Here is a 26,484-nt window from a genome sequence, read left to right on the forward strand (position 1 = left end):
CATTGTTTCTATTCAAATAATCACCTAATGCCCTCTTGAATGCCTCGATTGAACCTGCCTCCATCACACTTCCAGGCAGTGCATTCCAGACCCGAACCACTCGTTGTGTGAAAAAAATTTTCACGTGTTGCATTTGCTTCTTTTGCAAATCACTTTATACCTGTGCCCTCTTGTTCTCGATCCTTTTGTGAGCGGGGACAGTTTCTCACTATCTACTATATCCAGTTCCCTCATGATTTTGAACATCTCTATCAAATCTCCTCTTAGCCTTCTTCTCTCCAAGGAGAACAGTCCCTCAATCTATCCTCATAGCTGAAGTCATTCCTGGAACCATTTTTGTAAACCTCTTCTGCACTCTTTCCAATGTGTTCACATCCTTCCTATAATGCGGCGCCCAGAACTGTACACAATACTCCAGCTGAGATCTAATGAGTGTCTTATACATGTTCAGCATAACCTCCTTGCTCTTGTACTCTATGCCGTATTAATAAAGCTCAGGATACTGTATGCTTTATTAACTGCTCTCTCCACCTGTCCTGCCACCTTCAATGACTTATGCATTCTGACATAAAAACAGAAAATGCTGGAAACAGTCAGCAGGTCGGGCAGTGTGTGTGGGGAGAGAAACAGAATTAACGTTTCAGGCTGATGACTTATCACCAGAACTGGGTTTTTTTTCATTCTTTCACTCAAGCAATGCAGAAGCACAGAAGTGCCACCAAATGCTCCAGAACTTTTCACCCCTCGAGCGCAGACTGCAAATTAATGTGTGTTTTAGGAGGCAGCATAACAATTGGCCGACTGGACAAGTTGTAGAATCCCCTTGTGAGAGATGGCCGTGGTGCAGTCACTGGTGGAGGCACTCATAGCCCCTTGCAATGTCTTTATTAAGGTATGGGCCAGTGTCCATCATGGTTCAAGCTTACAGCGCAGCCTTGCAGTGCGGGTTAGGGGAATGTCTGCGCCTGAGCTGAGGGCACAGCACGGAGTCCAGTGGCCGAAGCTGTCGCCAATCAGTTAGGTGGAATCGGGTGAAGATGGGTGGGGTTTTGTAAAGCCGATGAGCACATTACACATGGACATCCAAGTGGTGACCAGCACTCTCCTGCATGTGTGAAGGGGCCTTCAGACTTAACCAAGAGAGGTCCTTAGGACACCCTGTCTCTCTCTTTGATCCTGCAGGAGGAGAACATCAGGATCATGGAACCTGGTGCTTTTGCGTTATGCTTCATGGCTTACAGATACCAGAGAAGAAGACAGTGGCGGAGGTGCCTGGCTCGGCAAAGAGAGGAGAACCTCCCTCAAGATGAAGGCGTGGCAGGGCCTGCTGCACACTCAGCTGAAGATCCACAGTGAGCCGTCGCGAATAGGCGCTTCACTGGAGCCAGGGTCTATAGACATCGCCTGTCATTCCTGCAGATGACTGAGAACTAACGTCAAAAACTGTGTATATCTAGGGAATTAGTCGGTCACATTTGCCACCTGCTGAAGGATTTGGCGCCATAGGAGCTTGGAGGTCATCCACTGGCAGTGGCCGTGAAAGTGACCGCGGTGCTCAATTTTTACGTCAGTGGCTCTTTCTAGGGCTCCACAGGTGCCCTGTGCGGCATCTCACAACCTCCATGCACAAGTGTATCCAGGAGGTCATGGAGGCCATCTTTGCGAAGGCACAGAGCTTTGTGCATTTTGCCTGGGGCCAGGAAAGCTAGGAAGCAAGAGAACTGGGATTTGCTCAGATCTCTGATTTTCCACAGGTGCAGGGTGCTACCGACTGCACTCATGTGGTGCTTAGATCTCCATGGCAACAAGCATTCAACTCCGTCAACCACAAGGCCTTCCACTCGCTGAATATTCAGCTCGTGTGCGACTGCCACAAATGCATCCTGCAGGTCTGCGCACAGTCCCCAGGGAGTGTCCACGACTCCTACATCCTCAGCAGGTCTCAGATCCCTGACATCTTCCAGGGGCCACAGAGACTGAAGGGTTGGCTCCTCGGGGACAAGGCTACCCACAGAGGATGTGGCTGATGACACCCATGCTGCGGCCTCAGACTGCAGCAGAGTGACGGTATGACAAGGCCCATGCTGCAACCTGGACTTTGGTGGAGCAAATGATAGGCATTTTGAAAATGAGGCACCGGTGCCTCGGCAGGTCCAGTGGAGCACTGCAGTACAGTCCATCAAGGGTGTCGTGCATCATTGTCGCTTCCTGCGCATTCCACAGCCTGGCGCTGCAACGGGGGGAGGACCTGGCTAAGGGGGAGATGGAAGAGATGCATGTCTCCTCCGATGAGGAGGACACCAATGGGGATGATGATGAGGCCCTTGAAGGCAAGGATGCCAGCGATGAGACCATCGCAATTACCAGACAAGACAAGCGAGCTCAGGAGGCCCTCATGGTTGCAAGATTCATGGAAGATAAGGACGAGATGCAGAGATGGAACTCTGTGACACCTGCCCACTACATTCTAGCAGCAATGATGAGAACCATCGAGGTGCAGGCATCAGTAATGTGTCCAGTGAGTGTGGGGCCGGACCATCACTTTGGTCTGAAGGTTACACACTACACAGGGAAGAGGCCCTGGGCTGAGACACCTGCCTTTATTCTGTGCAGGAACCAAGGCTTTACAACGGAGTAACAGGAGCACTGTTCATCAGAACAAGGAGCCACAGACTAGGAGACATTCTTGGGAGTTTATTTACAATCATGAACATTATGTACAAGTGATTAACACCCATGCTCAGGCTGTGCAGTTACATCTCTTAACTCCCACGCTCCTGATCTACGGACACCCGGTGCGGAAGGGGGTCGGGAAGGAGGAGGACCTCCTCATGAACCTGCTCCTGGGCCTGGTCAAGTTGGCCATCAACAGGTCCAGGCAGCGGGCGATCGACGGGGGAGTCCCGCCCGATTGTTTGTCCCTCTTCCGCGGCTACGTTCGCGGCCGGATGTCCCTGGAAAGGGAGCACGCGGTGTCTGCCGGCACCATCGAGGCCTTCCGTGCCCGGTGGGCACCGCGGGGACTGGGGTGTTTTGTTGACCCCTTTAATCACATCTTAGTTTGATGTTTGTAAGGTTCCTTTAAAGCTTTTCCTTGATTTTACAGCTGACCTGACTTAGGGGCTGTGCTTGATTTCTCCCTTGTTTTTGTTAATTTAGTTTATTGTTTTGACTCGAAAAGAGTTACATCTCTTAACTTTCCTAATCCTGCTGCTACATCTTGATGCTCCCCGGACATCCACAGAGGAGGTGGAGACAGCCTGCTGACTGCTACACCCTGTCTGTGATGACCTTGGCAGGCATCCTCTGGAGGGCTGAGACCTGGAGGGCCCGGGTCTCCTTTGGGTGTCCTGCTGTGGGCCAGCTGCACCCTCCTCGGCCTGTTGAGCTGGAGCTGCAGGGGTCACAGGAAGAAGAGTTTTGGATCGGTCGAACATTCCCGGAGTAACCTGTGTGGATGGCCCCGGGGTGTTGAGCTGCTGGTCCTCCTCTCTATGGGTGCCTGATGGCCGCTGGCTGACTCCATGAGGGGAAGGGGAAGCTGGATTGTGATCGAGCTGCCCCGCACCCCTCTTCCGTTGACACAGTTGGAGGTCAACTATGGCATCAACAACGGGATTCAGCCCATGTAGCAGTGCAGGATAGATGTTCTGGACCAAGCTCTCCTTGACAACTGCCATCCTACCAGTTTTGACCTCGGTGTGTTGGCATGATGGTGCTATCACTTCAGACTGAAGTCCTCCAATGTGCCTTCTAATCTGAGGAGTGCAGCGGGCATCCCTTGCTGATGTTCCTGAGCTTGCCTTTGCAGCTGCAGCAACTGAGGTATGACGGAGTCCAGAGGCTCGTCATCTGACTTGGACTCGGCAGATTTCTAGCCTCCAGCAGTTCTCTGAGTGCCAGAAATCTTGGATGTCCCTGCCTCCCTTACAGTCCAAAATGGGAGAATTTATAATGGAGAACAAGGAAATGGCAGAGCAATCAAACAACTCTGTCTTCACAGAAGTGCTTGGGAACTAAGGGTCTAGTGAGAAGGAGGAATTGAAGGAAATTAGCATTAGTAAAAAAATAGTGCTGGGGTAATTACTGGGAACGAAAGCTGATAAATCCCCAGGGCCCGATAATCTACATCCCAGGGTTCTGAAGGAGTCGGCCATGGAAATAGTGGATGCTTTGATTGACATCTTCCAAAATTCTGTAGATTCTGGAACAGTCCCAGAGGGTGGCAAATGTAACCCCACTATTTAAAAAAGGAGGGAGGGAGAAAGCAGCGAATTACAGACTAGTTAGCCTAACATCAGTAGTAGGGAAAATGTTAGAGTCTATTACAAAAAATGTGACAACAGTACACTTGAAAATATCAATGGGATTAGAGAAGTCAACATGGGTTTATGAAAGGGAAATCAAGTTTGACAAACCTGGAAGGCTTGATTTTCAAAGTCCGTGATTTTGGGCATTCCTCCACCAGTCTGCAACCTATCCTTCTTGTTGTGCCAGCTTGTCCTGCATGAATAGAGGTGGAGCGAGTGTAAGCAGGACACCTGCCAGGCCAGATGAATGAGATCTCTGTGGATGTGTGATGGGTTTGTGAGCACGTGAGTTGAGTGCGATGAGAAGAGTGGCTTACCCTGGCTGAATGGAAGAGGTCATTCATCCTCTTTCGGCACTGGATGGCTGTCCTCTTTTGCAGGGTGTTGGCATTGAGCACTGCTGCCACCGCCTCCCATGCAGGACCTTGCTTGCTGACCTTCGGAGTGGGGCAGGGGACTTCACAGCGGGCCTCCAAGGAATCCAGTAAGCACCTGAGGAAGGCATTACTAAATTTGGGGGCAGCATATTTCCTCCCTTTGGCAGCCATGACTTTCTAGTAGCTTCCGATCCCTTAGAAAGTGCTAGCTCTGTGCAGGGGCTCCCTTTAAACATGGCGCTCAGATTTCTGAAGGCCTGAGATGACAGCAAGGCAGGTGAATCAGAGGCCATCCCACCAGCAACCTGGGGTGTTTCCTGGGAATGTATTATTAATGAGGTGGGACTCGCGGGCATGGGACGATATGGTGCAAAAACCCACAATTGCAGCCGGCGGATAAAACAACTCTTTTCACGCCCGCTACCTCACTTTGTGCAAATCTGGGACAATTTCATTGGGTATTTTCTGAAAGAATGGCCCAAACAGAGGGAGATTTAACAAGAAAGCACTTTGGAAGTTTAGGGAAAGAAAAGAGGTGTCTTTAGAAATCATAAGGAGACAGCATCCCTCAATTACAAAAAAATGCAACAACATTTTTGAGGAGTGCAAATAATAGATTCAAATAATATAAAACAAAAGAAATTTAACAAATTAACTAATAACATTTTCACTTGCGTTGACGGACACCAGTGGATTCTAAATAAAGTAAAGATAGTCCAAGTATTTAAAAAGCTATTAAAAAATGAAAGGGAAGGGAACATTTAAAAAGAGATAACAGACTGAAGTAATATTGAATGTTAGATAGTTAAAAAACACAACTTAAGCAGACGACAGAAAAGATAGAACAAGAAAGGGAAACAGCTGAGAACATTATAACTGAGATGGAGTTGGAGAGATGTATACATTGTGCTCTACTCATGGAGGACGAAGACAGATGGATTGCAAAGGTGGAGAAATATGGAAAGTGAGTCAGTAGCTTAAACAGGATTTCTGACCTCCAAGACGTGGGAATTTACAGGAGATGAGATGGTGAGAAATTTTCTATGGGTGTTGTAGATAGAATTAGATTCAGTCAGTGATAAGGCCAGGATAATATCAGAACCTGAGAGGGAACCTTCAGGAACTATACCTGGAGAGCAGTACAATCAGCAGCTAATTTTTATAATAGAGGAACAAGAACTGAAGGAAGCTAATGATATAGGAATGGTGGATGGATTGAGGTTATTGGAAGATACCCTATGAAGATATTGAGATTAAATTAATGAACAGATACCATGCACTGCCAATTTTTAATTTTGATTCTTGGGATGTGGGCCTTGCTGACAAGGCAGCATTTATTACCCATCATGAATTGCCCTGAAAAGGTGGTGGGACATATCAATGCACTCTTACTTGCTGAGGTGGTTAAGTTGTTTCAAAGAGCAGTGAATATTCAAACATGTCAAGTGTGGAACTGGACTCAAGTACAGATTAGACTGGGTAAGGACGACTTTCATAAGGTCATAGGAAATAGGAGCAGGAGTGGCTCATTCATCCCCTCCAGTCTACTCCGCCAGTCAATAAGATCACGGTTGATCCAATTGTGGCCTGAACTCAACTTTCCTGCCTCTCCCTATAACCCTTGACTCCATTGTCAATCAAAAATTTGTCTAACTCTAGTCTTGAATATATTGAATGACCAGTCTCTGAGGAAGAGAATTCCAAAGATTAACAACCCTCTGAGAGAAGAAATTCCTCCTCATCTTCATCTAAAATATGGTTCATGCAACAACAACTGTGTTAGGGGCAAAGAATTCAATGCTCTAAACACTTTATCTAAAGTACCCAAATTTGAACAATCAAAATCTCCTGATGTAAAATATTTATAGGCACTATGTTTCTCAATTAATAAAGTGCCAAAGCTCAAATTACAACATAATTGTAATATTTACTGCTCCACTCCCAAGCAGACAGCTCACCATTCTGCAGGCATTGTCCTTCCTTAAGACTAATCAGTGACGTCTTTGAGTGAAGACTTGCCTATTAGCCTCTCTGACCTGTGAACAGTATGTTTGTTTGGCTGTTGTCTCTGATTTTCTATCTGCTTCTCCTTCAACGACCTTATTACTTCCACCTACAGTAACCTAGTGTTTATGTTACTGGATAATATTCCAGAGAAAGTGAGTTCAAATCCCACCATGTGAGTTTGAGAATTTAATTCTGTTTACAAAAGCGTGTGAGTATGTGACCATGACAGTGTCAGACTGTCACAGAATCTTGCAGTCCAGAGGAATCTGGGCATCCTTGTACATAAATCAGAATTGAAGCCCCTGTTGTGACTGTGGCAGATTTTGCCCTTTGTCCTTCACCTATTGCACCAACGTTGGTTTTGCCAGCTACTGGACTCCTAGTCACCACACTCCTGACTTGTGCCTTATAGACGGTGGGCAGGCTTTACACTTTCCTTTGCGTGAAGAAGTGCTTCCTGTCTTCACCCTACCCCCGAATGGTCCAGCTCTAATTTTAAGGTTATTCCCCCTTGTTCTGGACTCCTCGCACCAGAAAAAATAGTTTACCTCTATCGACCCTCTCAAATTCTTTATCAACTTAAACATTGGATCACCCATTAGTCTGCTACATTCAAGGGAATGAAAACTCTGAGAATTATCATCGATTAAATCAAATTGAATTTAATTTTCAGATGTTTATGGTACAAAATGTACATATTAATTCATGTTCTTTGTTCAGGAGGAACTGCGAACCTTCCTGAAGCCGATTCAGGATAAGAAGAAGGAATGTGCCACTGTAAAAAGCAATTACGAGTAAATATTAACCCACATTCAGGTACTTTTGTTATCACCTTGTTCTACATTTTCCAATCACTTTTTGTTTTCTTTGAACTGTTCAACATTGGTCACCAAAATAAAATCTCACTTCAGAAAATTAGTGAATTATCACAATTTACTTGTTCTGGTGAAACCCGGCTTAAACAAAATGCAGCAACTCAATTCTTAGTTAGAGCTCCCTCTTCTGATCTTCATTAACTTGATTTCACTGCATCAAGGGCGGTTTTACTTTCTAATATCCTTATGAAGAGATCTGCACAACCTTTTTAAAATGTTCATTTACATTTTTCAATCTCAATCTTATTTCTCAAGGACCAAGGTATAAATATAGAGAAACAGGTTAAAGCTGAATTTGAAAAACTTCACCAGTTTCTCCGTGAGGAAGAGAGGGTTGTGTTGGAAGATCTGAAATTGGAGAAAGAGAAAAAGAGTCAGGAGATGAAGGAGAGGATTGAGAAGATAACAAAGGAAATCTCATCACTTTCAATCGCTGTAAAGGATATTGAACAAGAGCTGAGTGAACAGAACAGCATCAGGTTTTTAATGGTAGCTGTTCATGTGCTTTGCTTTCCTTTGTCACTTCTTTGACACTATCTTCGAGATTACGCAGTTTATGCTAGCAAAACCTAGAACACTACACCACATCAATAGTCAGAACTGAAAGGTCACAGACCTCAAACGTTAGCTCTGTTTCTCTCTCCACAGATACTGCCAGACCTGCTGAGTACTCCCAACATTTCCTGTTTTAGTTCAGATTTCCAGCATCTGCAGTATTTTGCCTTTGCATTTACATAAACAATTTGGGCTCTGGAAACAGAAGTACAATTTGAAAATTTGCAGGTGTCATAAATCAAGCAAAAGAGGACTGTTTCAAAATACTGAAAGACGTTAATAAACTTGCAGAATGGGCATGTAATTGCAAATAGATGCACTTTGGTAGGAAGAGTAAGGCGGCCACATATCCCTCAGAAAGTAAGGTCAGAATTTTCCCATTGGAGATGGGAAGCAGGAGCTGAGCCTACTCCACCATTCAATAAGATCATTGATGACCTTATTCCTCAACTCCACCTTCTCTTACTATCCCTATATCTCCTGATTTCATGAGTATTCAAAAATGTATTAATCCCTGTATTGAATATATTCAAAAACTGAGCATCCGCAGCTCACTGGGATAGAGAATTCACAAGATACACAACCCTTTAAGAGAAGAAATTTCTCCCTATGTCAATAAGAGATGGCTGATCCCTTATTAAGTCTGACCGCTCTCCAAAGTTTCCCACCCACGACAATGCCCGCTGTGGGCAGGACTGAAAAATCCCAGCCCTAGTTGACTCAATCTCTCCTCACAGGTCAATTCACCCATTCCAAGAATCTAGTCAACATTTGCTGCAATCCCCTTATACCCTTCCTTAGAGAAGACAAATAATACAATATTAATACAGTTATCAATATAGTTATGGTGCTAAATAAGGGGATGGTATCATAGTGGTAACGTTACTGGACTAGTAATCCAGAGGCCCAGACAAATTCTCCAGAGACATGAGTTCAAGTCCAACCATGGCAGAGGGAGGAATTTAAATTCAATTAATTCATACATCTAGAACAAAATGTTAGTTTCATTAATAATCCTGAAGGCATGAGATTGTCCTAAAATCCATCTGTTCACTAATGTCCTTCAGGGGAGGAAACCTATCATCCTCACCCACTCTGGCCTACATGTGACTCCAACCCAAAGCAATGTGGTTGACTCTTAACTGTCCCATGGTATAACCTAGCAAGCCGCTCTGTTCAAGGGCAGTTAAGTATGGGTAATAAATGCTGGCTTAGCCAGCGACACTCACCTCCCAAGAACAAATATAAAAATATAGTAAGCCTGAGGACTGGAAGCATTTTAGAAACCGGAAAAGGGTGATCAAAAAGTTGATAAGAGAAAAATGTAGAATATGAGAATAAACTAGCCAGAAATATGAAACCAGATTGTAAGTGTTTTTTAAGTAGATAAAAGGAGTGGAGTAGCTAAAGTAAATTTTGGCCCCTTTAAGGCAGAGTCGTGAGATATTATCAAAGGGAATGAGGAAATGCAGTGGCAGTGAACAAGTACTTTGCATCTATCTTCACAGCAGGTGACACAAATTGCATCTTCAGAATAAAGAGTGAGGAACCTTTGTTTTATTCATTCATAGGATGTGGGAATTACTGGCTCAGCCAGCATTTATTGTCCATCCCCAATTGCCTTTGGTCAGAGGGCATTTAAGAGTCAACCACATGGGGTCACGAGTAGGCTAGACCAGGTCAGGACAGCAGATTTCCTTCCCATGGACATTAGTGAACAATCAGCAATGGTTTCACAGTCATCATTAGACTTTTAATTCCAGGTTTTTTTAAATTGGATTCAAATTCCACTACCTGCCATAGTGGGATTCAAACCCAGATCCCCAGAGCTTTACCCCGGGTTTCTGGGTTACCAGTCTAATGACAAAACCACGATGCCATCACCTCCCCAGTGTACCAGTACCAGTAGAGGAAAATTATTAGAGAAATATAAGGCACTAAAAGCTGACAATTCTCTAGGACCTGGTTGCCTATGTTCTAGAGTACTAAAAGAGGTAGCTGAGAGGTGGTGGATGCACTAGTTAGCATTTTCCAAAATTCCCTGGATTATAAAGTGGCCTCAGCAGATAAGCATGTGTAATACCCATTTTCAAGAAAGGAGAGAGACAAAACTGGGAACTACACGCCAGTTAGCCTGACATCAGGCATTGGGAAAATGCTGGAATATTTTATTCAGGAAGCCCTAACAATGCACTTAGAAAATCATGGCATGATCAAAGTCAACACAGTTCTGTGAAAGGGAAATCATCTTTGACTAATTTATTAGTTTTTTGAGGATGCAATTAGTAACATAGATAAAGAGGAACAAGTCGATTTCCAAAAGGCATTCGATAAGGTGCCACAGGAAAAGTTAATACACAAGGATTCAGGGCTCATGGAGTTGGGGGAGATGTATTAGCATGGATGGAGAATTGATTAACAGACAGAAAACAGAGTAGGTACAAATGGGCATTTTCAAGCTGGTAGGCTGTAACTGGTTTGGTGCTAGGCACTGAGAGGTTGTTTCCCCTGGCCAGGGAATCTAGAACACAGAGACACAGTTTCAGGATAAGGGGTCGATCATTTAGTACTGAGATGAGGAAACACTTCTTCAGTCAAAGGGTTGTGAGTCTTTAACATTCCCCACAACAGAGGGTTGTGGATATTCCATCATTGACTATATTCAAGTCTGGGATAAACAGATTTTTGGCCTCTCAGGGAATCAAAGGATATGGGGAGCAGGCAAGAAAGTGGAATTAAGGTAGAAAATTAGCCATGATCGTATGAAATGGCGGAGCGGGCTTAAGGGATCACATGGTCTACTCCTGCTCCTATTTCTTGTGTTCTTATGTTCAATCTATACACAGTATACAGGTATGGTCTCATCAGGCCATACATAATTTCAGTAACAATTTTTTATGTTATCATCAGAGGGTAATGGTCAATGGGTGTTTTTGTAACCGGATGCCTGTGTCCAGTGGGGTTCCACAGGGATCGGTTTTGGGTCTCTTGCTGTTTGTGGTATATATAAGACTTGAATGTAGGAGGGTTGATCAGTAAGTTCGTGGATGACACGAAAATTGGTGCGGTGGTAAATTGTGAGGAGGATAGCCTTAGATTATAGGAGGATATAGACGGGCTGGTCAGATGGGCTGATCAGCGGCAAATGGAAATTAATCTGGATAAGTGGGAGGTGATGCATTTGGGCAGGACAAACAAGGCACGGGAATACATGATGGATGGTAGGACCCTGGGAAGCACTGAGGATCAGAGGGACCTTGGTGTGCAGGAGAACCGGTCCCTTAAGGTAGCGGGACAGGTAGATAAGATGGTTAAGAAGGCATATGGGATACTTGCCTTTATTAGGCGAGGCATAGAATAAGGCATAAGAGCAGGGAGGTTATGCTGGAGTTGTATAAAACGCTGGTTAGGCCACAGCTAGAGTATTGTGTGCAGTTCTGGAATCTGCGTTATAGGAAGGATGGGATTGCAGTAGAGAGAGTGCAGAGGAGATTTACCAGGATGTTGCCTGGGCTGGAGAGTTTTAGTTGTGAGGAGAGATTGGATGGACTGGGGTTATTTTCCCTGGAGCAGAGGGGATTGAAGGGGGGGGCATGATTAAGGTATATAAAGTTATGAGGGGCATAGATGGGGCAGACAGGAAGGAACTTTTCCCCTTGGTAGAGGGATCAATAACCAGGGGGCATAGATTTAAGGTAAGGGGCAGGAGGTTTAGAGGGGATTTGAGGAAGAATTCTTTCACCCAGAGGGTGGTGGGAATCAGGAACTCACTGCCTGTAAGTGTCACAACATTTAAGAAGTATTTGGATGTGCACTTGCGATGCCATGGCATATAAGGTTATGGGCCCAGTGCTGGAAAATGGGATTAGAATAGTTAGGTACTTGTTTGACCAGCGCAGACTCGATGGGCTGAAGGGCCTTTTTCTGTGCTGTAGACCTCCATGATTCTATGACTCTATGGCTGCCAATACCTTTGTATTAAAATATGTAATTTCCCGCCCTAATTGCTTGCTGTATCTCTGTTTTAAGTTTTTGTGATTCGTGCACAAGGACACCTAGGTCTCTCTGAGTTTTAACATTTCCCAGGGTCTCACCTTTTTTAAAATCTATTTTTCTATTTTTCCTATCAAAGTGGATACCTTCACACTTTCCCACTTTATAGTCAATCTGCCACATTTTTGCCCACTCACTAAACTTGTCTATATGCTTTTTATTATTCTTTCATAAGGTGTGGACATTCCTGGTTAGGCCAGTATTCATTGCACATCCCTAACTGCCCTTGAGAAGGAGGTAGTGAGCTGCGTTCTTAAACCGCTGTAGTCCATGTGGTGTAGGTAGATGTTAGAGAGGGATTTCCAGGATTTTGACCGAGCAACAGTGAAGGAACGGCGTTATATATTTCCAATTCAGGATGGTGTGTGACTTGGGGGGAAACTTGCAGATGGTGGTGTTCCCATGTGCCTGCTGCCCTTGTCCTTCTGGATGGTAGCAGTTGTGGGTTTGGAAGGTGCTGTCAAAGGAGCCTTGGTGAATTTCTGTGGTGCATCTTGCCCTGGAACTGAGATGGTACACACTGCTGCCACTATGCGTCAGTGGTGGAGATTGTGAATGTTTGTGGATGGAGTGTCAATCAAGTAAGCTGCATTTCCCTGGATGGTGTCGAGCTTGTTGAGTGTTGTTGGAGCTGTTCTCATCTAGGAAAAGGGAAATAATTCCATCACACTCCTGAATTATAGATAGTGGACAGGCTTTGGGGAGTTAGGAGGTGAGTTACTCTCCACTGGATTCCCAGCCTCTGACCTGGTCTTGTAACCACAGTATTTATATGGCTGACCCAGTTCAGTTTCTGGTCAATGGTAACTCCCAGGATGTTGATAGTGGGGGTTTCAGCGATGGTAATGCCATTGAATGTCAAGGGGCAATGGTTATATTCTCTCTTCTTGGAGATGGTCATTGCCTGGCACTAGTGTGGCACAAATGTTATTTGCCATTTACCAGCCCAAGCCTCAATGTTGTCAGGTCTTGCTGCATATGGGCACAAACTGCTTCAGTATTTGAGGAGTTGCGAATTGTGCTGAACATTGCGCAATCATCAACAAACATCACCACATCTGACGTTAGCATGAAGGGGAAGGCCATTAATGAAGCAGCTGAAGATGTTTGGTCCTAGGACACTACCCTGAGGAACTCCTGCAGTGATGTCCTGGAACTGAGATGATTGACCTACAACAACCACAACCATCTTCCTTTGTGCTAGGTATGACTAAAACCAGCGGAGAGTTTTCCCCCTAATTCCCATTGACTCCCGTTTTGCTAGGGCTCCTTGGTGCTATAGTCAGTCAAATGCAGCTTGATGTCAAAGGCAGTCACTCTCACCTCACCTCTGGAGTTTAGGTCTTTTGTCCATGTTTGAACCAAGGCTGAAATGAGGTCAGGAGCTGAGTGGGCCTGGCACAACCCAAACTGCAGTGTCAGTGAGCAGGTTATTGCTGAGTAAGTGATAGCAATGTCAACTGATGTCAGGCCAGCTGGCCTATAGTTCCCTGTTTTCTCTCTCCCTCTTTTCTTGAATAGAGGTTTTACATTTGTCACCTTTCAAATCCCAGGAACCAATCTAAAAAAAGGAATGCTGGAACATCAAAACAAATATATCCGCTATCTCTGTAGCCACCTCTTTTAAAACCCTAGGACATAGACCATCAGGTCCAGGAGATTTGTCAGCTTTTTGGTCATAACAACATAGAAAATAGGAGCAGGAGTGGGTCATTTGGCCCTTCGAGCCTGCTCTGCCATTCAATATGATCATGGCTGACCCTCTATCTCAACGCCGTGCTCTTGCACTCTCCCCATACCCCTTGATGCCTTTAGGATCCAGAAATCTATCTATTTCCTTCTTAAATATATTCGGCGACTTGGCCTCCACAGCCTTCTGTGGTAGAGAATTCCACAGGTTCACGACCCTCTGAATGAAGAAGTTTCTTCTCACCTCAGTCCTAAATGGTCTACCCTGTATGCTGAGACTCTGACCCCTTGTTCTAGACCCCCCAGCCAGAGGAACTCCAATAGGTTTGTCAAACATGATTTCCCTTTCATAAATCCACGTTGACTTTGTCTAATCCTGTTTATATTTTCAAAGTGCCCCATCTATTTTCTTCAATATTTTTCTTTACTAAAATTGGGAATGTGCAGTAAACACTGGCCTTGACAGCAACGTCTACATCCCTTAAATGAATTTTAAAAACTGATTTAAGTTCCTAATTTTCATACACCCTTGCTTTTCCACTATTTCCTAAACATTTATTATGTCTTTGACCATGAAAATAGGTGCAAAGCATTTGATTAATGTCTCCACCATTTCTTTTATCCCTCATCATAATTCTTCCTAACTTTGCTTTAGGGGACTTGCATTTACTTTCATTAATCGCTTCCTTTTTACAAGGCAAATCGAATAACAGGGGCAGTGGACAGGGCTCTACTCTAATGAGGAGTTGGGGTATGTGGTTTATTCCTTAGGGAAAGAGGCAAGGTGGAGAGCAGAACAGTAGAAAAATCACAATGGAACATCAAACACAAGGATGGGTAGCAGGGGTAGGTGATGTTTAATTTAATCTACTTATAACTGGATCACGTAATTAGTTTAGGAAACTAAAATATATAAGTTAAACTGATTTAATACATACACTTGAATGAATTAATTGAACAAAGCAAGGTTATACAGAGACGCAGTGCAGGTGATATGCTATAATTACAGCATGCAGGAGTTTGTAATCCTGGATAACCACATCTCCAGTGAGTGACTGCATCTCGGGGACTTTCAGCTCAATAGTTGTTGAGCTGTAGCTTGAGGTGCAGACATTGTGGGGCATCAGGGAGTGGGAATGTTACCTATAATTTGATCCAGGCAGTCACACCCTTAAGTTTAGATAGTGGTGAAGGTCTGGTTAGTGATGAGGGACAGGAGGGTGTCACTGTGAATCAGGCAGGCACAGGATCCCCAGGTACTAAAGCAGACCTAGGATTTTGCCCTTGTCCAACACGTATGAGGTTCTTGCTGCCTGCTTGGATGAAGACAAAGTCTGCAGGGTGGATGAGCAAACAGACCATGGCACTGTGATACAGGAGGCCAATCACATGGGGGGAGTGAACAGGAATGTAGTGGTGGCAGGGGACAGTAGAGTCAGGAGGATATTCACTGCTCCCTGCAGCCAAGACTGTGAGTTACGAATGTTTTATTCACTGCTCGGTACCAGGGTTCAGGGCCTCTCCTTGCGGCTGGAGACTAACTCCAAGGGAAAGAGAGGATTCAGTCATCGTGATCCATGTTGGAACCAGTGACATAGGTTGAGCCAGCAATGTAGTTCTGCTGAAGGAATTTCAGGAGCTAGTGTCAGAAATAAAATTCAGACCCTCACAGGTATTAATCCTTTCCTGTTACCTGAGCTATGTGCAAATTGGCAGAAGGATAAATAGATTGGAAGATTTAATGTGTGGCTGACAAAGTGATGTGCAAGGCAGGGTTTTCGATTTGATTAGAAAGTGGAATTTGCTATCATGTGTAGTGGCTGAAGTGAATAGTAGCAATATATTCAAGGGGAAGCTAGATCAGCACACGATGGGGGAAAGGACCAGCAGAATATGTCGTTGGAGTTCAATGAGGAAGGATGGGTGGAGGCTCGTTTGGAGTAAAAATATGGACCTGTTGGGCTGAATGGCCTGTTTGTCTGCTGTAAATACTTTCTAATACTTACTAACACAATTGGAATATAGACCTGTGAGTTGTGCCGTGCAGTAGGATTGAGTCAATTGTAATATACTCACAGTAGAGTGAGGACAGAAGCAGTCCTGTTCTCATGTTTTACCTAGGATTACATAGAACAGGCCATTCAGCCCAGCCAGTCCCTGCTGGCATTAATACTCCAGTCAAACCTCCTCTCATTTTTCCAGATCTAGCTCCACCAACTCTATTTCCCTACCCCCTCATATGCTCACCTAGCTTCTCTTTAAGTACCTGCACACAATTCACCTCAACTGCCCCCTGAGGTAGCGAGGTCCACATTTTTAACACTGTCTGGATAAAGAATTTTTTTCCCGAATTCTCTGTTTGATTTCTTGTTGACTACCTATATTGACGGCCTCAGGTTTTGTTCCTCCCCACAAATGAAAATACAGTGCCCGTGTCAACAATATTAAAATCTTTCATAATATTAAAACATTCTTTGATCTCTTCGGTCAACCCTCAACTTTCTCTTGTTGAAAGAAAAGAACCCTTATTACTTCTTTGATAGAACCACTTGATAGAACCTAGCATTTTTGGTACCATCCTACATTTAAAATGGAGGTCTTGAGGCTCAGTCAGTTCTTCCCCTGTCTTGGAGCTGGGTTCAAATCCCAGATCAGGATTAGTTGGCCATGGAAAGAGTGTTCGTGATGTGGTTCAATAGGTTGATAATCAGTCTGCAAATCCTTCTCACTATTCCCCAAAATGAAAAAAAAAACGTGTGTGAAGTTAACAAAGAAATTTATTAATTTATTTCTATGGAGTCGATTCTGTTACATTTTTGTAATAACATGTCCTCGACACAAACATTAATAATTGTTCTTGTTCCACAGAAAATTATGGAAACAAAGGAAAGGTAAAATTTACACCCTTGCTTTGATTTTTATTTCTAACATATTTCTCCCTCACCCTGGAATGATCCAACACTGACCTTTATCTCCTGTTTCAGAGTGAAGCAAACTCTCCCAGAGACACAGGTTTATCCTTTAATAAATGTGGGGAAGTACATTGGGCCACTGCAGTACAGAGTGTGGAAAAAGATGCTAACGGTAATTATTACAGGTGGGTGTGAGCTTCCTGACACCAGCTATTAAACAGCTCTCTCTGTTATTAGTGGAAGGGACCAGTCTCTTTATAATAAATATCTAATTGTATTTGTAACTGATTAGATTTTACTTCAATCCATTTTCTGTTAAAATACATAATTGTCAGATCTGTTTCCATTTGACATTTTTGCTGAATAATTACCACGACTCAGAAATTCCAGTGGATGTATTTTCAGGGCAGATCTGGGATCTGCTGAACTTCCATCTGCCATGTGGATGTGTTCCCAACCCTGTCCCAAATCCTGGAGTTTTGGGGATTTCCATATTATCAGTTGGTGGCGATGCTATTTCCCACTCGAACAGGGAGCCAGTTTTAGGTGGCAGTAGACCGGTCAGAAATGCCAGGGGCAGGAGGCAGCCATATTTGAAAACTGGATTTTTTTTTTATTCACGGGATGGCTTCACTGGCTGGGCCAACATTTATTGCCCATCCCTAGTTGCCCTTGAGAAGGTGGTGGTGAGCTGCCTGCTTGAGCCGCTGCAGTTCATGTGGTGTACTTACACCCACAGTGCTGTTAGGGAGGGAGTTCCAGGATTTTGAACCAGCAGCAGTGAAGGAACAGCGATATATTTCACAGTCAGGATGGTGAGTGACTTGGAGCAGAACCTCCAGGGATGGTATTCCAATCTATCTGCTGCCCTTGTCCTTCTAGATGGTAGTGTTCGTGGGTTTGGAAGTTGCTGTCGAAGGATCCTTGGTAAATTCCTAGAGAGTGAATGTTTGTGGCATCTACCCGGCTATGTGGAAAGTTGCCCAGGTGCCAATCAAGCGGGCTGCTTTGTCCTGGACGGTGTCAAGCTTCTTGAGTGTTGTGAGCTGCGCTCACCCAGGCAAGTGGGGAATATTTCATCACACTCCTAACTTGTGCCTTGTAGATGGTGCACAGGCTTTGGGGAGTCAGGAGGTGAGTTACTCATTGCACGATTCCTAGTCTCTGGCCTGCTCTTGCAGCCACAGTATTTATATGGTTAGTCCAGTTCAGTTTCTGGTCAATGATAACCCACAGGATGTTTATAGTGGGGGGGTTCAGGGATGGTAATACCATTGAATGTCAAGGGGTGATGGTTCGATTTTCTTTTGTTGGAGATGGTCATTGCCTGACAAGTGTGTGGCATGAATGTTACTTGCCACTTGTCAGCCCAAGCCTAAATATTGTCCAGGTTTTGCTGCAATTGAACATGGACTGCTTCAGTATCTGAAGAGTCACGAATAGTGCTGAATATTGTGCAATCATCAGCGAACATCCCCACTTCTGACCTTATGATGGAAGGAAGGCCATTGATGAAGCAGCTGAAGATGGTTGGGCGTAGGACACTACCTAGGGAACTCCTGCAGTGACGTGCTGGCGCTGAGATGACTGACCTCCAACAACCACAGCCATCTTCCTTTGTGCTAGGTTTAACTCCAGCCAGTGGAGAGTTTTCTCCATGATTCCCATTGGTTCTAGTTTTTCTAGGGCTCCTTTGATGCCATGCTCGGTCAAATGCGGTCTTGATAGCAAAGGCAGTCACTCTCGCCTCATCTCTGGAGTTCATCTGAGGTCAGGAGCTAAGTGGCCCTGGCGGAACCCAAACTGGATGTCAGTGAGCAGGTTATTGCTAAGCAAGTGCCGCTTGATAGCACTGTTGATGACCCCCTTCCATTACATTACTGATGATGGAGAGTAGGCTGATGGGCGGTAATTGGCCGGGTTGGATTTGTCCTGCTGTTTGTGTACAGGACATAGCTGGGCAACTTTCCATGTAGCCGGATAGATGCCAGTGTTGTAGCTGTACTGGAACAGCTTGGCTAGGGGCGTGGTAAGTTCTGGAGCACAAGTCTTCAGTGCTATTGCCGGAATATTGTCAGGATCCATAGCCTTTACAGCATCCAGTGTCTTCAGCTATTCCTTGATATCATGTGGAGTGAATCGAATTGGCTAAAGACTGACATCTGTGATGCTGGCGACCTCCGGAGGAGGCCGAGATGGATCATCCACTTCTGGCTGAAGTTTGTAGAAAATGCTTCAGGCTTATCTTTTGCACTGATGTGCTGGGCTCCCCCATCATTGAGGATGGGGATATTTGTGGAGCCTCCTCCTCCAGGGAGTTGTTTAATTGTCCACCACCATTCACAACTGGATGTGGCAGGACTGCAGAGCTTAGACCTGATCCGTCGGTTGTGGGATCGCTTAACTCCTTCTATCGCTTGCTGCTTCTGCTGTTTGGCATGCAAGTAGTCCTGCGTTATAGCTTCACCAGGTTGACACCTCATTTTTTGGTGTGCCTAGTGCTGCTCCTGGCATGCCCCCCTGCATCCTTCATTGAGCCAGACTTGATTCCCTGGCTTGATGGTAATGGTAGAGTGGGGGATACCTGGGCCATGAGATTGTGTTCGAGTACAATTCTGCTGCTGCTGATGGTCCAAGTGCCTCATGGATGCCCAGTCTTGACTTGCTAGATCTGTTTGAAATCTATCCCATTTAGCACAGTGGTAGTGCCACACAACACAATGGAGGGTATCCTCAATGTGAAGGCGGGACTTCGTTTCCACAACGACTGTGCGGTGGTCACTCCTACTGATACTGTCATGGGCAGATGCATCTGAGGCAGGCAGGTTGGTGGGGATGAGGTCAAGTATGTTTTTCCCTCTTGTTGGCTCCCTCACCACCTGCCGCAGACCCAGTCTAACATGTCCTTTAGGATTCGATTAGCTCAGTCAGTCGCGGTGCTACCGAGCCACTCTTCCTGATGGACATTGAAGTCCCCCACCCAGAGTATATTCTGTGCCCTTGCCACTCCCAGTGCTTCCTCCAAGTGGTGTTCAACATGGAGGAGCACTGATTCATCAGCTGAGGGAGGGCGGTACGTGGTAATCAGCAGGAGGTTTACTTGCCATGAGACTTGATGGGGTCTGGAGTTGATTTTGAGGACCCCCAGGGCAACTCCCTCCTGACTGTATACCACTGTGCTGCCATCTCTGCTGAGTCTATCCTGCCGGTGGGACAGTATATACCCAGGGAAAGCTGCTACTTTTACTGGAGGCTGGTTTTCTGAAAGCTCACGATCAGTGACTGAACCGTTGAAATGTTCAATGTTCCCCCATGTCTTCAGTAACACTGGACACCAGGGACACTGGATGCAGTGTCAGTATTTTTTTTTTCAAGGGAAATTATTTAATTATTCAAAATTAAAAATATTAAATGATAGTGGGAGGGAGTGAGGCAGTGAAATTTGTGGATTGTTCCATAATTTTCCTTCCATTGTGGGCGCTAAACGGAGTTAAACCAGCAATATCTGCTGAAGCGTCAGTGTACCCGTGTGTAATAATTTCATGGGGTCCTATTCTAAGGCTATCAGCCCCATCAAAGTGACTGAATGTCGTGGCAATGCTACATCACACGGAGTACTACATTGCATGTATTTAACAGAACCATTATAACTTTACCGAAACTAATAGCTCATCAAAAACGTTTAAGAAAATAGCTCATGACTCACAAAAAATATATATCCCAGTGAGGAAGGATTGTAGGGAGGGCATAAACCAACCATAGTTAACCAAGGAAGTTAAGGATAGTATCAAAGTGAAAGAAAAAACATACAATGTGGCAAAGATTAGTGGTAAGCCAGAGGATTGGGAAAGTTTTAAAAGCCAACAGATGATAACCAAAAAGATAATAAAGAGGGAATAAACTTTGACGGTAAGCTAGCAAGTAATATAAAAACAGACAGTAAGAGCTTCTTTTAATATATAAAAAGGAAGAGAGAGGCCAAAGTCAATATAGGCCCCTGAGAGAATGAGGCTGGGGAAATAATAACGGGGGAACCAGGAAATGGCAGGAAAAGTCCCAGAGGATTGGAAAACTGTCAATGTAACACCCTTATTCAAAAAGGGAGGGAGACAAAAAACATGTAACTATAGGCCAGTTAGCTTAACATCTGTCATTGGAAAATTGTTAGAATCCACTATAAGGGATGTTAAATCAGAGCATTTAGAAATGCATAATATAATCAAGCAGAGTCAGCACAGCTTCACGAAGAGGAATTCATGCCTGACAAATTTATTAGAATTCTTTGAGGAGGTAATAAGCAGGATAGATAAAGGAGAACCAGTAAATGTAATATATTTGGATTTCCAAAAGGCATTCTATAAGGTATCACACATAAGGCTACTTAATAAGAGCCCATGGTGTTGGGGGTGGTACATTAGCATGGATAGAGAACTGGTTAATTAATAGAAGACAGAGAGTTGGGATATGGTGGGCATTTTCAGGGTGGTAACTAGCGGAGTGCCACAGGGATCAGCGCTGGGCCACAATTATTTACAATATATCCAAGTTAATAACTTGGATGAGGGGAAATGAATTTACTTTCGCCATGTTTGCAGATGATGCAAAAATAGGTGGGAAGGCAAGTGGTGAGGATGACACAAAGAGTCTACAGAGGGATAGAGTCAGGTTAAGTGAGTGGACAAAAATGTGGCAGGTGGAATATAATGTGGGAAAATGTGAGGTTCTGCACTTTGGCAGGAAGAATAGAGGAGCTGAATATTACTTAAATGGAGAAATACTGCAGAAAGCTGCAGCACAGAGGGATTTGTGGGTCCTCAAGCATGAATCTCAAAAAGCTAGCATACAAGCTCAGCAGGCAATAGGTAGGGCAAATGGAATGTTGGCCTTTATTTCAAAGGGAATGAAACATAAAAATAGGGAAGTCTTGCTAAAACTATACAAGTCACTAGTTAGACCACACCTAGAATACTGTGAACAGTTTTGGCCCCCTTATCTAAGGAAAGATATACTGGCATTGAAGGCAGTCCAGAGAAGGCTCACTAGGTTGATTCTGGGGATAAAGGGATTTTCTTATGAGGAGAGTTTGAGTAGGCTGGGCCTGTACTCACTGGAGTTTAGAAGAATTAGAGGTGACCTTATTGAAACATATAAGATTCTTAGGGGGCTTGACAGGGTAGATGCTGAGAGGTTGTTTCCCCGTGTAGTCTAGGACCAGAGGCCATAATCTCAGAGTAAGGGGGGTGCCCATTTAAAATAGAGATGAGGAGGTGTGGAAGAATAAAATACATCTACAGGACAACTAAGGGTTAAACAGTTAAAACCATAGTGGAATACCACAGCACAGTTCCCTCTTTTGTTCTAGCAGGTACACCTGCAGCTGCCAGCTAATTGAGCAGGAAAGGAGAAAAGGAGTATCGTAAACAAGCTTCCTAGAATCCTTGAGACAAGGCTAGGATGTCTGCCCCCAACAGAAAGAGACAGGATCAAGCAATGGTCATCTGTTCTCTAGAGTGTACACCCCCTAGCACTAAAGATAAGGTCAAGCATGGTTATCTATTCTCTGTCTCACTTTTTTATTACCAGATGGGCTTCCCCCAATATCCTGTATAGTCATAAATTAGAATAGACTAATTGTGTGACAATGATTCTCAATGTAATTGATCATTGAAAGTTAGACAGCCTTATCACCTTCAAGCTCTTTGATATGTACAACTTCTATTATAAATACGTGTGTGCTCTGATGCTTCCTCAGAGTGTCAGCTAGCTCCATTGTATGCTGCTGGGCTCTCCGTGATATCACGATTTAATAAAGGCTTCCGAGACAAACCTCCTGGGTCTGAGTGTTCACTCCGATTTCCGCGACAAATTGGCGACGAGGATGGGATCCGACTGAAGTCCAGTAGCCTCTTAAGTTGGAGAGGTGATTGAAATCCTGGGCCGTCGGATCTCTAAAAAAGAACCCTCGCGGAGAAAGGGAGGAATAACTCTCCTAAATTAGGGAGAGTACAAACTGCATCCTAGCTGAGAGGGGGATTGCAGTGAAAGCATCCTAGCTGAAAGGGGGAATGCTTGAAAAAGGGTAGCTACCGACCAGACTCAAAAGACCCAAGGAACTGGAGGACTTGTTCAGGAACTCTTAAACACCGGTGAGCGCATAGGGTAGGAAACGCGCCGTGCTGTTAATTGTGTTTTCTTTTCAGAAAAATGGGAGATCGCAACAGCAGAGCGGGCTCTGCCACTCCCCCTGCTTCGCAAAGTACTAAGAACAAACCAAAACTGGCGAAACCGGAGCTTAAATCAGGAACTTTGAAGATGGGCAAGAAAATGGAATGAAAAATGGATGGAGGTAAAAAAAAGTAGTATACCCAGGGGTTCGAGTCCCATGGAGGTGAAAAGTAAGTAATTTCTGTGTTTTCTTTTGTGTCCATTATGGTCCTGAAATTGTCCAATATGTTTCTGATTGGGTTAAATGGACTCAAAGTAAAGGAGAGATCTTCCCACCAGCTGGAACTTTTAATCGGGACAGATTTGAGCGCTTATAATATGTTTTAAGGGAGGTAGATAGTCCGCTACTGACTTTTCTGTAACTTAAAAAAAGAATGAATTGATCTAAATTACAAGAGCTGTTTGTGCTGAAGAGAGAGAGAGAGAGAGAGAAAGGGTACCCCTAGGGGGTTAATGAGCAATTTGCAAGCAGCAGCAGAGAAAATGTGAGCTTTCGTCAGTTTGAAGGTCCCTATAGGTGGAGCCTTCAAGATCCCTTTATTCCCCCCACTGCTACTCGAAGATTCGTTTAGAGTTAAGTTCAATATTATAGGAGTATCGATACATACCTTTATCTATGTGTTTGTTTGTGTGAAGTGAAGCATTTGTATGTGAGCTTTAATGTGTTTTCTTCCCTGAATTGTTTTTTTGTGTGTGTAGTTGAGCAAGTTAGAGTCGAAAGCCCCATATTAGATTAAAGGAAAAGTTTATTCAAATATTCCAAAGTCTTGAGAATAAGGTTTGAGTTGAGATTTCTGGCAAAAATCGTAATTTGAAGGGAGTGTAAAGATAAAACAGGGCTTGCCTTTATCTCATCCTTGAGATGAACCAACCCTTGTACCACCCCCTCGCAGACTAGTAGGGAATAACCCTCATCATCAGCTTCCAAGCTGATTGGGATTAATACATGCGAGTTCGTATTCTAAAATCCTGAGAAAAAGAAATTACTTAAAATTCAGAAGGATTCTAGGAAAACAAAAAGACATAAACACAAGGTCTAGATGGTTCCAATGGATAAAAAGGGGTTTCTTAAGAAGAGATGAATTAAATATTAAAGGAAATCTGCTTTCCAAAAGCACTGGAATTTGAATTTGGGACAATCTTGAGATGTAAAATGCAGTGTAATTTAACAGGTTACTTTTGAATCACTAGGATGCTGTCTAAGATAAATAATGTGTTGATAAACATACGGAAATTATAACTTGGATACAAATCGTTACACATGAAAAAGAGGTTGTTTTAATTTTGATAGTGTAAATTATAGTTCTTACAAAGTTTAAAAATTTGAGGTTTGGTTCTTGATAAAGTTTTCAAAAGGGAATTTTCATTTTAAAAGGTCTGACAACAATTGGCACTAATTCAAATGCTGCAAGCTTTTGTGTTTGTAAGTCTGTTCCCAAAATATGAAGCTTAGCTCAAGACTTTGACAAAGTTTGGCAGAAATCCAATTTTTGGCAGAGTTAATGAATCTGGGATAATTCTAAAAGAAACGGGTCAGACACAATTTAGTGGGTTTCTTTTAAGACAATAAAATCTTTGAGAAGAAGAAAAGGAAGCAAAACTTGTTAATACCTGATTTCTGTTTTTAAAACTGTTATGATAATATTTTAAAGTCTCGCCAGGCAACCTGAACAAGACAAGATGGTAGCTGTTGCAAGTGTAATATGGTATGAGGCAAGTGGGAGAATGAGTTAGGGAAAGAGGACATAATGTACAAACTGTTTTAAGGGAAATGAATTTGATAATCTGGCCATCAACTGAGGCATTGGAACTGCACAGGGGGAGATAAGCAAAGATCTAGAGACAGAGATCCCCGTTGAAATGGAATAGTTAATATGGCCTAAAGAGTAAGGAAACATTTTAAACAATCAAGACAATAGAGAAACTGAACTCCAGAGAACCTTAGGATGATCATGGTCAGGAAAAAAAAACTTAGAGGTAAAGGGAAAGCTGAAAAAAGGCTAAATAGATGTATTACTGACTATATTAATGTGCCTGCAAGCTACAAAAAGTAAAACCACAGGATTAACACCTTGATGACAGGCAGAGTTAAGCGGATCCCAGAGAGAACCATCACTGGAAGTGAAAATACTGAGCCATTGAAAGATAGGATAAGAAGGTGCATTGTTGAGTTGTTTAAGGAATTGAGGCCTGACATGAGACAGCAGCAGGAAAGAGTAAACTGGAAGGAGCCTACCCACATGGATTCAGATCAGGGAACTAATTTCACAGGGAGAGTCATTAAAGAAGTGTGTAATTTTATGAAGATTAAATAGAAATTCCATATTCCTTACCACCCCCAGAGTCCAGGGATGGTGGAAAGGATGAACTGAACTTTAAAAAAAAACATCAATCAAGAGACAGGGAACAGCCCAAAATTCTAATGCACTGTGGGCTACCCCAAGCAGGACTGCTGGGTTCACCCCATTTGAAATGATAACAGGTAAGGGCCATGCAATTACCTGAAGGTATTATAGTAGGAGGTGTAGGGCCACAGAAAGGAAAAATACAGGACAATGAAACATGAGTTGAGAGAGGAAGTTAGAGACTGACAGATGATTAAGGATATGGAAACAGGCAAATCCAAAGAGCAACAATGGACCATACCAGGTAATTATGACAGGTGATACATGCGCACTTGTAGATATGAGAACGGGAAGTAAATGGAGGCATTACACACAGTTAAAGATACATGACAATTGACCAAGCGGTAACCCAGAGAACGGGAGCCGAAGTTAATGTCTCCACAGATCTACGATCATGGTCGTGGGCCTATCAGTACTGGCAACAAGGTCGGGGATCATCACTACTCATCCCGCACCGCAGGAGGAACTTTGGTACAGCATGGACAGTGCCGAATGCGACGCAACGGGGAATGATAAATGTAACAGTAGGAGAACAAGTGCTTTCAAATTGTAGTAAAGGTTTGCTTCAGATCGAGCATGGGAGGTCCGCCACTACCCAGCCACCTCCCACCTCTACTTTCACAGTCTGAGTAGAGATAATTGAAGCCCCTCAAACCACACCAACTGATCCATCTTGCCCGACTATGCATCCAGGACCGACGAATGGTTTGGTACTGGTTAATCAGAAGTTTTGTATGATAATGTACACCATGGGCTGGTACCCGTAGTCTTGAATGTATCCGGTGTCGTCCTGCCCCAATTGTGCTCAACCCATACCCAAGCACTCTATACGGCTCTGACGCGCCAGTTGATGACTGAAGCAGTTCAGTTCAATGGCGAGGTGCGATTAGGCTTGGGAGGGAACCGCATTAAGCGCAGCCTGATAAATGATGCCACTATGATATTCAATATAGGGACATCATTGGTTAATCCAAAGTCTGGCTACCGTGCTCGAAAGTCATGCGGGGACTATCAATAAATTAATTGAAATAGGAAAAAATATTTCAGACAAAGCGAGCAGAAATGATGTTTGCAAC

General features: G+C 44.0%; 1 pseudogene; it reads left to right on the top strand.

The window, feature by feature from the left end:
* Positions 1-26,484, top strand: part of LOC144695499 (zinc-binding protein A33-like) — a 519,682-nt pseudogene that overhangs the window by 1,337 nt on the left and 491,861 nt on the right.

The sequence above is a fragment of the Cetorhinus maximus genome, chromosome 21 (assembly GCF_964194155.1).
Source record: "Cetorhinus maximus chromosome 21, sCetMax3.hap1.1, whole genome shotgun sequence".
Classification (NCBI taxonomy): domain Eukaryota; kingdom Metazoa; phylum Chordata; class Chondrichthyes; order Lamniformes; family Cetorhinidae; genus Cetorhinus; species Cetorhinus maximus.